At 41.0% G+C, this 11,383-nt stretch overlaps 1 pseudogene; it reads right to left on the minus strand.

The window, feature by feature from the left end:
- Positions 1–7,550: 7,550 nt before the first annotated feature.
- On the minus strand, positions 7,551–7,651 carry LOC127183818 (uncharacterized; annotated as a pseudogene).
- Positions 7,652–11,383: the final 3,732 nt, after the last annotated feature.

Genomic DNA, 11,383 nt, shown 5'->3' on the forward strand with positions numbered 1-11,383 from the left:
CTGATGAGGCCTGAGATAATCGGGCTTTGGCTCTGGTAGAGCCTCTGATGTTGCTTTTTTTGATATGGAAAATAAAAGACCAGCATTCTACTGAAGTAAAGAGCAAGGAAAACTGACCGAAGGGCTTGTGAATATAGGCTGATGTGTTACGCACAGCTGGAAAAGACTGGCCTTCAAAATGACCTCCACAAGTCACCTCCTCTGTCTAAAGTTGCTAATGTGGGCCAAAGCTCTCAGATTTTAAAATGGGAAGATGAAGAGAACAGTGTAACTTTTGCCTGTGTGTTCTCCCTTCCTAGTTCTTTCACTCTATGGGGATGAAGTGTCCTGAAACAGATGGGGGTTCTTTCTATTAGTTCCTCCGATAAAGTTACAGCGCAGATTTTACAGGTGGGATTTCGTCCAGAAAAGGTCCTGGGAGAGGGACTCCAGGGTAGAACTGTTCCCATTATGACCATAGCTAGAACTGACAGGACCAACATAGGATATCCACAAGACTTATTCTAAGGGCCTCTGCTCAAATAACAGCAGATACCATACGATGAAAATATCATGTTCCAATACAGGTGGGTGAGTGGCCTCTTGTTAAAGAAAAGCTTGATACTGCCGTGATGTTAGTGGGAGAATATATTTCCAAGGTTAAGAAAACTGAAACCCAAAATTTTAATATGTGTTGTTTAAGATTTTTAGGTTTATTTATTTTTCTCTTTTCTTAATTTTTTTCTTTACACACATTACCTCCTGACCACAGCATCCTCTAATTTCATCATTCCTCCTCCTCCTCCTCTCACTTCCCTATCCCCTGGATCTACTTCCTCTCTCTTCTGTTCCCTCCCCCCCCCCCAAACAGCCTCCCGTGGGTATCAACCGAACAGGGCATAACAAATTACAATAAGCCTAGGCACACATACTCCTACTAAGGTTGGATGAGGAGACCTAGGAGGAGGAAAATGTTCTACGCACAGGCGAAGTGTCTCACTCCTACCTACTCTTAGTGGTCCCACAGTAATACCAAACCATACAACCAAAACATATATGAAGAGGACCCCGTGCAGGCCCAGACAAGGTTGGTGGTTGTTACTTCACTCTCTGTGATCCCCTATGAGTGCTGTTTAGTTGACTTTGTGGGTTGTGTTCTCCATGGCGTCCTCAATCCCTCTGCATCCTGGAATTCTTCCTCCGCCTTTTCTGTGGGGTTTCCATAGCTATGCCCAATATTTGCCTGTGGGTTTCTGCATATGCTCTTATCAGCTGCTGGATGATATCTCTCCGATGACAATTAGGCTAATTTCATTGGTTTTTTTTTCCCAGTAGTATTTAGTTCTGGGTATCTGGGCTGTCTTGCCTCTGGTTTCTGGCTATGCAGGCAGTGTCAGGCATGGGCTTCCTCTGTGACATGGGCCTCATGTTGGACTAGTTATTGGTTGGTCACTTCCACAAATGTTGCAGGGTGTTTGATCACATTGTGGACCTTGAGATTGTGAACTAAAAAGACATGTTTCTTGTTGTGGAGTGGCTCAGACCCAGAACACATCTTTAACTCAAGAGCTTTCTGTTTATTGTAAACAAGCACTTGTAGTGAGGCTCAGCCTTAGCACATACCTTTAACCCAAGAGAGTCCTGTGAACAAACGCTAAATAAAGTCAACCATAGGTCAAGAGGTGGAGCAAGGAGCCAGCTAACAGGGAGTGAACATAAGCAAATACATGAAGGAAGGACATTGAGTTGTAGACAGCGTAGAGAAGAAGGGGCTTTTTGCTTCTGGGATGCTGGCTGAGTAGGATGGTCAGCTGTGTGCTTTCTCTTTCTCTTTGAGCTGGCAGGCTTTCACCCTGATATCTGGCTCTGGAGGTTTTATTGGTAAAATAGAATATTTGGCATTTTGTTTAAAAAAAAAAAAAAAAAAACAACCAACGTACAAGTTCTGTGCCACCATTACTCCAGCACATCTTATAGGCAGGTCATATTGTAGCTCAAAAGTTTTGTATCTGGGTCAGTGTTCCAGTTGCAGTTGGGAGCCTGGCCTGATTACAGAAGATGGCCATTTCAGGATTCCTTTCCCCCACTACCAGGAGGCTTTGCTAGGCTCGCTCATAGATTCCAGGGAGGTTCTACTGCATAGTTTCTACATTGCCTTCCAAATGTCCCCGAATTCCAGTTGTGTCTCCTAGTTCTCTCTCCTTACAGCCACCTGCCCTGCCTGAATCCTCCTGTTCCTATCACCACCAGTCTCCATTCCACATGAAAAATCTATGTTTCCCCATTCCTAGGAAGACACATGAGTCCCCCCACCCCCCCGCCTTCCTTCTTTAGTAAAGCCTAAACAAGGAGGCTTAGTGAAGCCTCTCTGAGTCTGTGGGTTGTAGCATTTTTGTCCTTCACCTAACAGCTAATGTCCACTTGTAAGTGAGTACATACCATGTTTGTTTTTCTGAGTCTGTGTACCTCACTCAGGAATATTTTCTTTAGTTTCATCCATTTGCCTGCAAATTTTATGAAGTAATTATATTTTTATTTCTTATTTTTCATGTTGAAAATGATATTATTAATTTATTATAATCTATTCAAATGTCAACCAGATTGTTGTCTTCTCGTTCTTATCTTCTCATCCCCCCTCTTTCTTCTGCGTTATTTCCCTCCGGTAGAGCTCTGATGGGGGGCGAGGTTCCTTCCTCCCCACCCTCTGATCACAGTCTATCAGGTCTCCTCAGGATGGCCTGCATCCCATTCCTCTGTGTACGCACGAGGCTGCCCAGCCAAAGGGCAGTGATCAAATCGCAGGCACCAGAGTTCATGTCAGAGGCAGTCCCCACGCTGTCCCTGTCCCCTTCCCACCATGTGGAGATGAACTGTCCATCCGCTACATCTGTACAAGGGCTCTAGTTAATCCGCATGCATTTTCCTCGGTTGGTGCATCAGTTTTTGCAGGTGCCCCCCACCCAGCCCCGGTCCAGATCTGTCAGCCTTCCTGGTCTTGCTGTGGACCAGGACTCCTCTCTGTTCTTCCACACACCCCTCTTCCACACAACTGTTAGCACTCTGCCCAGAGTCCAGCTGCAAGTCTCAGTATCTTTCCCAAACCCCTGGGTGGAGTCTCTCAGATGACATCTCTGTTGAGCTAATATCTACTTATAAGTGAGCATATACCATGTGTGTCTTTCTTGGTCTGGGACACCTCACTTAGGATTATTTTTTTCCTACTTCTATCTATTTGCCTGAAAATTACACACTTTCCTTGTTTTTACTAGCTGAATAGTATTTGATTCCGTAAATGTACCCCAGTTTCTTTATCCATTCTTCGGTTGAAGGACATGTAGGTTGTTCCCAGATTCTGGCTACTATGAGTAAAGCTGCTGTAAACATAGTTGAACAAATGTCATTGTTGTATGGTGAGATATCATTGTTGTATGGTGGGATTGGTATAGCTGGATCTTGAGTACTACTCCCAATTTCTTTTTCTTTCTTTCTTTCTTTCATTTATTATAAATTATTCAGATTACATCACAATTGTTATCCCCTCAGTTGTATCCTCCCATTCTCACCCTACCCCCCTCTTCTACCCTATTCCCCTCCCCTAGACCTCTGGCAGAAGGTAACATCCTCCCCCGTCATATGACCACAGCCTATTAGGTCTCATCTGGATAACCTGCTACCTCTTCGACTGTGTGCCCGCAGGGCCTTCCCACCAAGAGGAAGTGATCAAACTGGGGGGGGGGGAGTTCATGCCAAAGGCAGTCCCAGGTCTCCCCACAGCCATGAGGGATGAACTGTGCCTTGGCCATATCTGAACAGGGGCCCTAGGTGTACTGCATGTGTTGTCTTGAGCAACAGCTTGTGCAGGACCCCTGGGCCATATCTGACGGCCTTGATGGTCTCCTTGTGAGGCTCCTGAACTCTCTGGGTCTTTCCATCCCCCCATTCTTGCAAACCACTCTCAGCATTCCACCCAGAGTCCAGAGTGAGTCCTAGCATCTGTCTCAATCCCCTGATGGTTGGAGTCTCTCAGACGACATCTCTGTTGGGCTAATATCTACTTATAAGTGAGTATAAACCATTGCCTGTCTTTCTGGGTCTGGGTTACTTCACTCAGGATGATAATTTCTAGTTCTATCTATTTGTCTGCAAACTGTAAGATTTCCTCAGTAGTATTCCATTGTGTAAATGTACCACAGTTTCTTTATCCATTCTTCAGTTGAGGGTTGTTTCCAGATTCTGGCTATTATGAATAAAGCTACTATGAACATTGTTGAGCAAATGTCCTTGCTGTATGGGATAGCATCTTTCAGGTATATGCCCAGGAGTGGTATGGCTGGGCCTTTAGGTTGCACTCTTTCTAGTTTTCTGAGAAAGCACTGGATTGATTTCCAAAATGATTGTACATATTTGCACTCCCACCAGCAATGGAGCAATGTTCTCCTTTTTCTAGATCCTTGCCTGCATGTGATGTCACTTGAGTTTTTTATATTAGTTGTTCTGATAGGTGTAAGATGGAATCTCAGAGTCATTTTGATTTCCAGTTCTTTGATAACTAAGGATGTTGAGTATTTCTCTAGGTGTTTCCCAGTCATTCGATGTTCTTCTGTTGAAATTTCTCTGTTTAGCTCTATATCCCATTTTTAAAATTGGATTATTTAGTTTGGTGGTGTTTACTTTCTTGAATTCTTTATATATTTTGCATATGAGCCCTTTGTTGGGTACAAGACTGGTGAAGCTCATTTCCCAGTCTGTAGGCCAGCAGACCCACCATTTACAGATTCAGCTCTCGTCTTAGTGAGGACGGAGACTTGGTGGCACAATCTAGTGTTTCAGCAGCCTCCAGAGGTTCAAGACAAGGCACTAACTGAAAGCAGCCAGCAGGCAGCCAGCAGGGAAAGCTCGGGGGCACCCCTGAGGCTGAGTGGCAATGGCGTGTGCGTGAGTCCATGGTTTTCTTTGCCCTGGGATTCAGCTATTGCCCACATTTTCAAGTTTATCGGGTATTTCAAAAAGTTAGTCCTTGTGTAAAAGAATGTTAATTCAGAACATGGATTTTCTGTCAAGAGGTCACATCCAAAGATCGTCTGTCTTTGTGATCCAGCTGGAATACAAACATGCCTTTAATTCAGGAGACAGAGGCAAACAGGTCTGAGTTCAAGGCCAGCCTAGAATAGAGCAAGTATCAGGTAAAGAAAAGCTTAGATCCAGGCATGGTGACACATGCTTTTACTCCCAAATAAAGGTAAAGTTAGTTTGTAAAATAAAATACCCGTGTTTGAAAGTGATGTCTAATTGAGTGGAATAAAAAGTGACAAATCAGAGGGGATTTGACAGAATAGGATACATCCAACTCTCATGAGAAGAGAGAAAAAAGGGAAGCTACTTAAGAGGCAGTTTTTCAGAGAGAGCAGGCAGTTTTACCAGGAGAGTAATAGAAAGATGGGTTGCATAGAGAGAACTCAGGTAAAGGCAGAATGAGCCAGAAAATGAACCAAAAAATTAGAACAGATTGATGAGTTAGTTTGAGGCCAAACAGAGCAATTCTGGGCCAAAAGAAAAGCCAAATTAAGTACATCATCTGGGTGAGGAGTTTAAACCAGAACAGCTGAGTTGAACCAGCCAATCCAGAGCTCAGAAAGAAAAAGTAATGATGAGGTTATTATTAAGCAGTGAGCCTCCAAGACAACAATTGAGCCAAGAGAATAAAAATTACTCTTACAACCATGGGTATCCTAATAAAGAACATAAAAGAATTTATCAACCCTTTAGGGGAGGTCAAAGGACCTTTTGAGCCAATTAAGAAAAACTGCAGTTTTTATAATATGTCACAAAGAGGTAGAAAGACCCATTTGCACTGTCAGTGCAGATTAGTTGTGACTTAAAGGAAACTTCTGTAAATTATACATTATATATGTAGTAAGAGTGATACATTTTCTTTTAAAAATAACATTCTTTAAATAACCTATGTCATATGGAAAACTGTTGTGTTCTATAATGATAAGGCATATGGGAATCAGAAAAGGTCCCAGACCCTATATTTAGAGATCTTGATGCTGAAGGAGTTCCAGTGTAACTGTAGTCACTTTATTATAGACTGTTAAAGGTAATTGAGATGTGTAGATTGTTGGTTGCCTCATGAGTGACTGTATTCCTATAATTTGGCTTGCTAGCCCAGCCTTTAATGGCTGAGACATCTCTCCAGCCCAGCTGTATTCTTAAGACCCCCTTGACTGTGTTCATTGTCATGATTGATTTCCAGGATGGGATTTACTTGGCCTCCTATGTTTGTTTCAAAATTAAACAGGAGTAAATAACTAGACTATTGTATATTGTCAAAGATAACTAATGGAGTTGACAGTCAGATATGGTCATGTGATAGTTAATAAAGTAACTTAAAAAGAACAGTGCCCCATTCTCAATGTAGAGTGGATGGTTTTTGGTTATTCAAGTTTTTTTTAAATTGATACAAAATTAAAGTTATATTTTGAATACAGCATAGTATGTATCAACTCTTTTAAGATATTGTACCTATGTAATTCTTAAAAATGCTATGTGCAGTTCCAGTCCTTTTCCAAGATTCTATCACAAACTGTTTAGAATAATTAAAGCTTATGGTTTTGTTAAGTACTAGTTCAGTTAACCATGGGTGTCTTCTAAATTAATCAGTCGATGTATATCTAGAAACAAACAATTCAGTTATCCTAAAAATAGAAAGATATGGTCCGCAAACTCTTATCTACAGATTATAAGTCGTGCCATCCTGTCTTCTAGTTATAGGATATAGTTTAGAACAGATAGCTAAAGACAGACAAGGATTGAGCTCAGATATGCTATCCCTCAAGCTTGCCAGAATCTGCTGAATGTGGCATTAAATAGAGGAAAAAGTGGGGAAGAGCCTGGAACACATAGGCACAGGAGACAACTTCCTGAACAGAACACCAACAGCCCAGGCCTTAATGGCAACAATTAATAAATGGGGCCTCATGAGGCTGAGAAGCTTCTGTAAGGCAGGAGACACTGTCAACAGCACAAAGCGTGGAGCACTGACTGCTTATTAATCAGTCACAAGATCAAAATTTTAATTTGTCTTTGGTTGCATTCTGAATATAGACTTAAAGGTGCCTCTCATTATGCTAAAAATGAGTCTATACAATTTGTATATCAAGTCTATTGGACCAAGAAAAGAATGTCCATGCTTTTACTGGGTCTCAAAGCTTAAGCCTACTCTGGCTGTCTTATAGACCCAATTTTAACTTCTGTCCCTTGTCTATATTTGTCTCGTCAGAGTTCTACCTGGCTAACAGACTCCATCCAGAGATCACCTCTGGACTTGCCCTTTTTCTTTTGCAACTTTTTATATTCTTTCTTTGTTCTGTACATTTAGTGGTGGTAGGATATTCTTTTCTGGTCCAATCTATTTGGAATTTTGTGGACTTCTTGTATATTTATGGGCATTTCTTTCTTTAGGATGGGGAATTTTTCTTCTATGATTTTGTTGAAAACATTTTCTAGGCTGTGGAGTTTGGAGTCTTCTTCTATTCCTATTATTCTTAGTTTTGGTATTTTTATAGTGTAAAAATATGCTTCATGAATTTGTGTATCATCCTTGCTAGGGGCCATGCTAACCTTATTTATATAGTTCTAATTTTAGTATATGAGTGGCTGAAGAGAGCTCAAGAATAATTTTTCAATCAGAGTTGGCTCAAATTTTCCTTTTGAAAAAAGCATATTGTATATTTCTTATGTAGTTAATTTATTGAAGAATACATCAAAATGTTCAAACTAAATGCAACAAAATTTGAGGATACAGAAAACATTAATTCACTTTTGAAAACTTAAAGTTCTAAATGTAAGAGAACCTGAAGAGTGTGTAATCCTCGGCTATCTTCCTGAATGACGACTGCACATGGATGTTTAATGATGGCCAGGTAATACAGAGAAAATCAAACTAAATTACAGAGTATGAGCCAATCATTGTTATCATTCTATGTAAATTCGGAAAAAAAATCTTCCCTATTCTGTAGGCCAGAAGAGGGAATCAGATCACATTACAAATGGTTGTGAATCACCAGTTGGTTGCTGGGAATTGAACTCAGGACCTTTGGAAGAGTGGGCGGCATGCTTAACCACTGAGCCATCTCTCCAGTCCAACTGCCAGTTATATTTATGAATGAGTTTACCTGCTTTGTTGGGCAGGAGGGATTATCCCATATTCGTAATGTCCTTGGAGAATGGCTTCTGAAACCTGTGAGATATCAGGAAATTCTGTGTCTAAAACATTCTTAGACCTGACCACATTCACCCCTTTCCCAATAACTAACATTTATAGAAATGAGACGAAAAACAGTCAGATTTACCAAAATTCTGATACTATTAAACCAAAACACTATTGTAACCTCATGAGCATTTAGAATTCCAAGTGACTATGTCATGTCTAAAGCCAGACATTTCTTTGGTAGCTCTTAAGCTGGGCTCCCAGCATAGAAAGATTGGATTAGAAAACTTGCTATTTGTTTACTGTGAGTATTTAGTCCAAGTGGATAGGAAAATATATTAATCCAAAGATTAAATAAAGCAGTAGAGGATCCAAGAGATCTTTTGAGGAAATAATAAAATGCTTCACTCACAGGGAAGTTGGTCCCTAGCTCTGCAAGACAGAGAGAATCCGTCATGCTTAGCAGGGCCCAACCTTCCCCAATATTCAGGTAAACAGGGCTCCTCAGTAAGGAGCATTTAATTAACACCTTTTTAGAAGACACAGAGATTCCTGTCCCCAATATGGTACTAAATAAAAACACATTCCTACTGCCCCTAGGAGTCCCATTTTTTAATTTCTTTTTTTTTCAAATACCCCAAAACACATTTCAAATTTTATCTGGGATATTACTGCCTCAGTTTCTCCCACTCCATACAAGGCTCCATAAAGTAGGATATTCTCTTGACTGAGCTAGCCAATATTTTACAGCAGGTGTTTATTTCTTTAGCTTTTTCTAAAAATAATTAGCTTCTGAGTTCTTCTTTATGAATAATTATCTTTGTGAATTTTTATGACTTCTTTCTGAGGCCAGAGTTAATGTATTTCATGGGTAATAATTATTTGTTTGTGATGTTGGAGATTGAACCTAGGTCTCATCCATGCTAAGTAAGCATTTTATTACTGAACTCCATCTCCATTCCTGGCAATAATTTTTAAAGAAACAGATGCCATTGGTTAAATTAGTAACACCTAATTTAAAACATTAGGTTTTAGCCATTCTTTGTGGATGAGTTATTACTGTTCCAGTGTAAAGTTCACCTGCTTGCTACTCCAAAGCCAACATAGCCGAGTTTAGTCAGTGAGAAGGATATGAGGTTCATTCGATGCTGAGCCAATGTTTATCTCGTTAAAACATGTGTATACCTCAGGGAATAAACGAATTGAGTGAGTTTTCATAGAGAATAAAAGAAAACAAAGAGGCCTCATTTGGCCCTTCTATCCCACCTGTGTACCCCTGGGGCTCAGCCAACCCTGCTGATGAGAGTGGAGGATTCTCCTCAGCCATTCTCTCCAGCTCATCCCTATTTCCTGGTGGCTCCCTGATGACTGCAAACCAGATGTCCACCAGTGACCACACTTGGTAGAGACCTAGGTAGGCTACTAGTGCCCTTCTTCCTTCCCTTCACCTGGGAAGACCTGCTGCCATCCCCTACTCCATCCTGTCTTTCCAGCCTGCCATTATCACCTTAAGACTTGCCATCATATGTGTGTGTGACTCAGTGTTGCTCTGTATTCCTTTGCCACCCTCTTCAGCCATTCCTTCCAGCCTGTCTCTGGAGCTTTATGATACTTCGGTGACCACAGATTTCCTCTCTTCTGGGACTTCACAGCCAAAACTCTCAGTGTGGGCCAAGTTAGGCTACCTCTGCCTTTCTTCCCACCCTCGTTCTAGCATTACAGCCACAGCTCATCTCAGCCCTTCCTCCCAGCTCAGCTCCAGTGCTTCTGGGTTGTGTGTGGCACTGATCTGTGGGGAAAGCAGTGTATCATTAGAAGTTATTTTATTATTACGGTTCTTTAGCAGGACAATATTATTAAGTTTTCTCTTAGGTTTGTGACTTCTTTAGTCTCAGGTTCTTGACTCTATCTTCTAGCTCATGCAAGTGGGTCTCAAATCCCCTTAAATAAGAAAGTCTTTGCTCACTCCTATAACATTTAAGACACTGTTGAACCAATATATCTTGCGTGCAGGGAACTATTGTAGTTCGCAGGGCTTGTAGCAGAGTGATATTGATGACTATCTTTCCCTCTGACAGCATGTATGTTCCTCCCATGTTTCCTTTTTCTCTTTGCCTCTTCCATTCTTTCTTTTTTCTTTTTACATTTTTTATTTTATTGAGACAGTGTTTCTCTGTGTAGCCCTTGCTGTCCTAGACTTGCTTTTGTAGATCAGACTGACCTTAAACTCATAGGCATCCATCTGCCTCTGCCTCCCTGAGTGCTGGGGTTACAGGCGTGTGCCACTGTGCCAGGCATTACCTCCTATTTTCATGATCACTAGGCTGTAGGGGGTAAATCATATAGTTAGGCACCAGCATTTTGTTTGATGACATACATAAGTGATGTCATCACAATACAGTCTTACTATCGGGTTGTGGAGAATATCTAATAACCACTGCAACAGCCTATGATGTTTGGCAGTTTCCCATTGATGACATCAACTGAGAAAATTTCCCATAGTGGCTGATAGGCAAGCCTATCGTTATGTTGATTGATGTAGAAGCGCCATGCTTACTGTGCTTGGTTCTACCCCTGGAAGGTGACTCTGTGTGCCTGTGAAAACAAACTGAGTAAACCATGAGAACAAATCCAGCAATCACCACTCAACCATGGCTTCCACTTCACTTCCTGCTTCCAGGTTCTTTCCTTGCTTGAGCTCCTGTCCTGACTTACCTCAGTGAAGTACTGTTACCTGGAAGTGTAAGAGATGAAAAAAACCTTTTCCCCAAGTTGCTTTTGGTCCTGAAGTTTTATCACAGCAACGGGAATCCAAGAAAATCTGAACATGAGTCCCAATACCCTGAATTTGATGAGAAAGTAGATAATAGGCCTATATTCATTCACATAGGAAAGAAAATTCCAAATAGAACCCCATACTACAGGCATCGAGACCAACAATTAATAAATAGGACCCATGAAACAAATAAACAAAATGTCTAGCAAAGGCAGCCATTAAAAAGGAGCTGGTTAGAGAACAATTTTTTTTTTTTTACCAGTTGTACACCTGTCTGAGTGTTAGTACCCAAAATATATGAAAAGCTAAAAATGTTAAACAAGGAAACAACAATTAAAAATGGAGCTTGGAACTAAACAGAAAGTTCTCAAAATAATAAATATAAATGGCTGAGAAATACTTTCAATTGGTCAACA

Source organism: Acomys russatus, chromosome 31 (genome assembly GCF_903995435.1).
Source record: "Acomys russatus chromosome 31, mAcoRus1.1, whole genome shotgun sequence".
Lineage (NCBI taxonomy): Eukaryota > Metazoa > Chordata > Mammalia > Rodentia > Muridae > Acomys > Acomys russatus.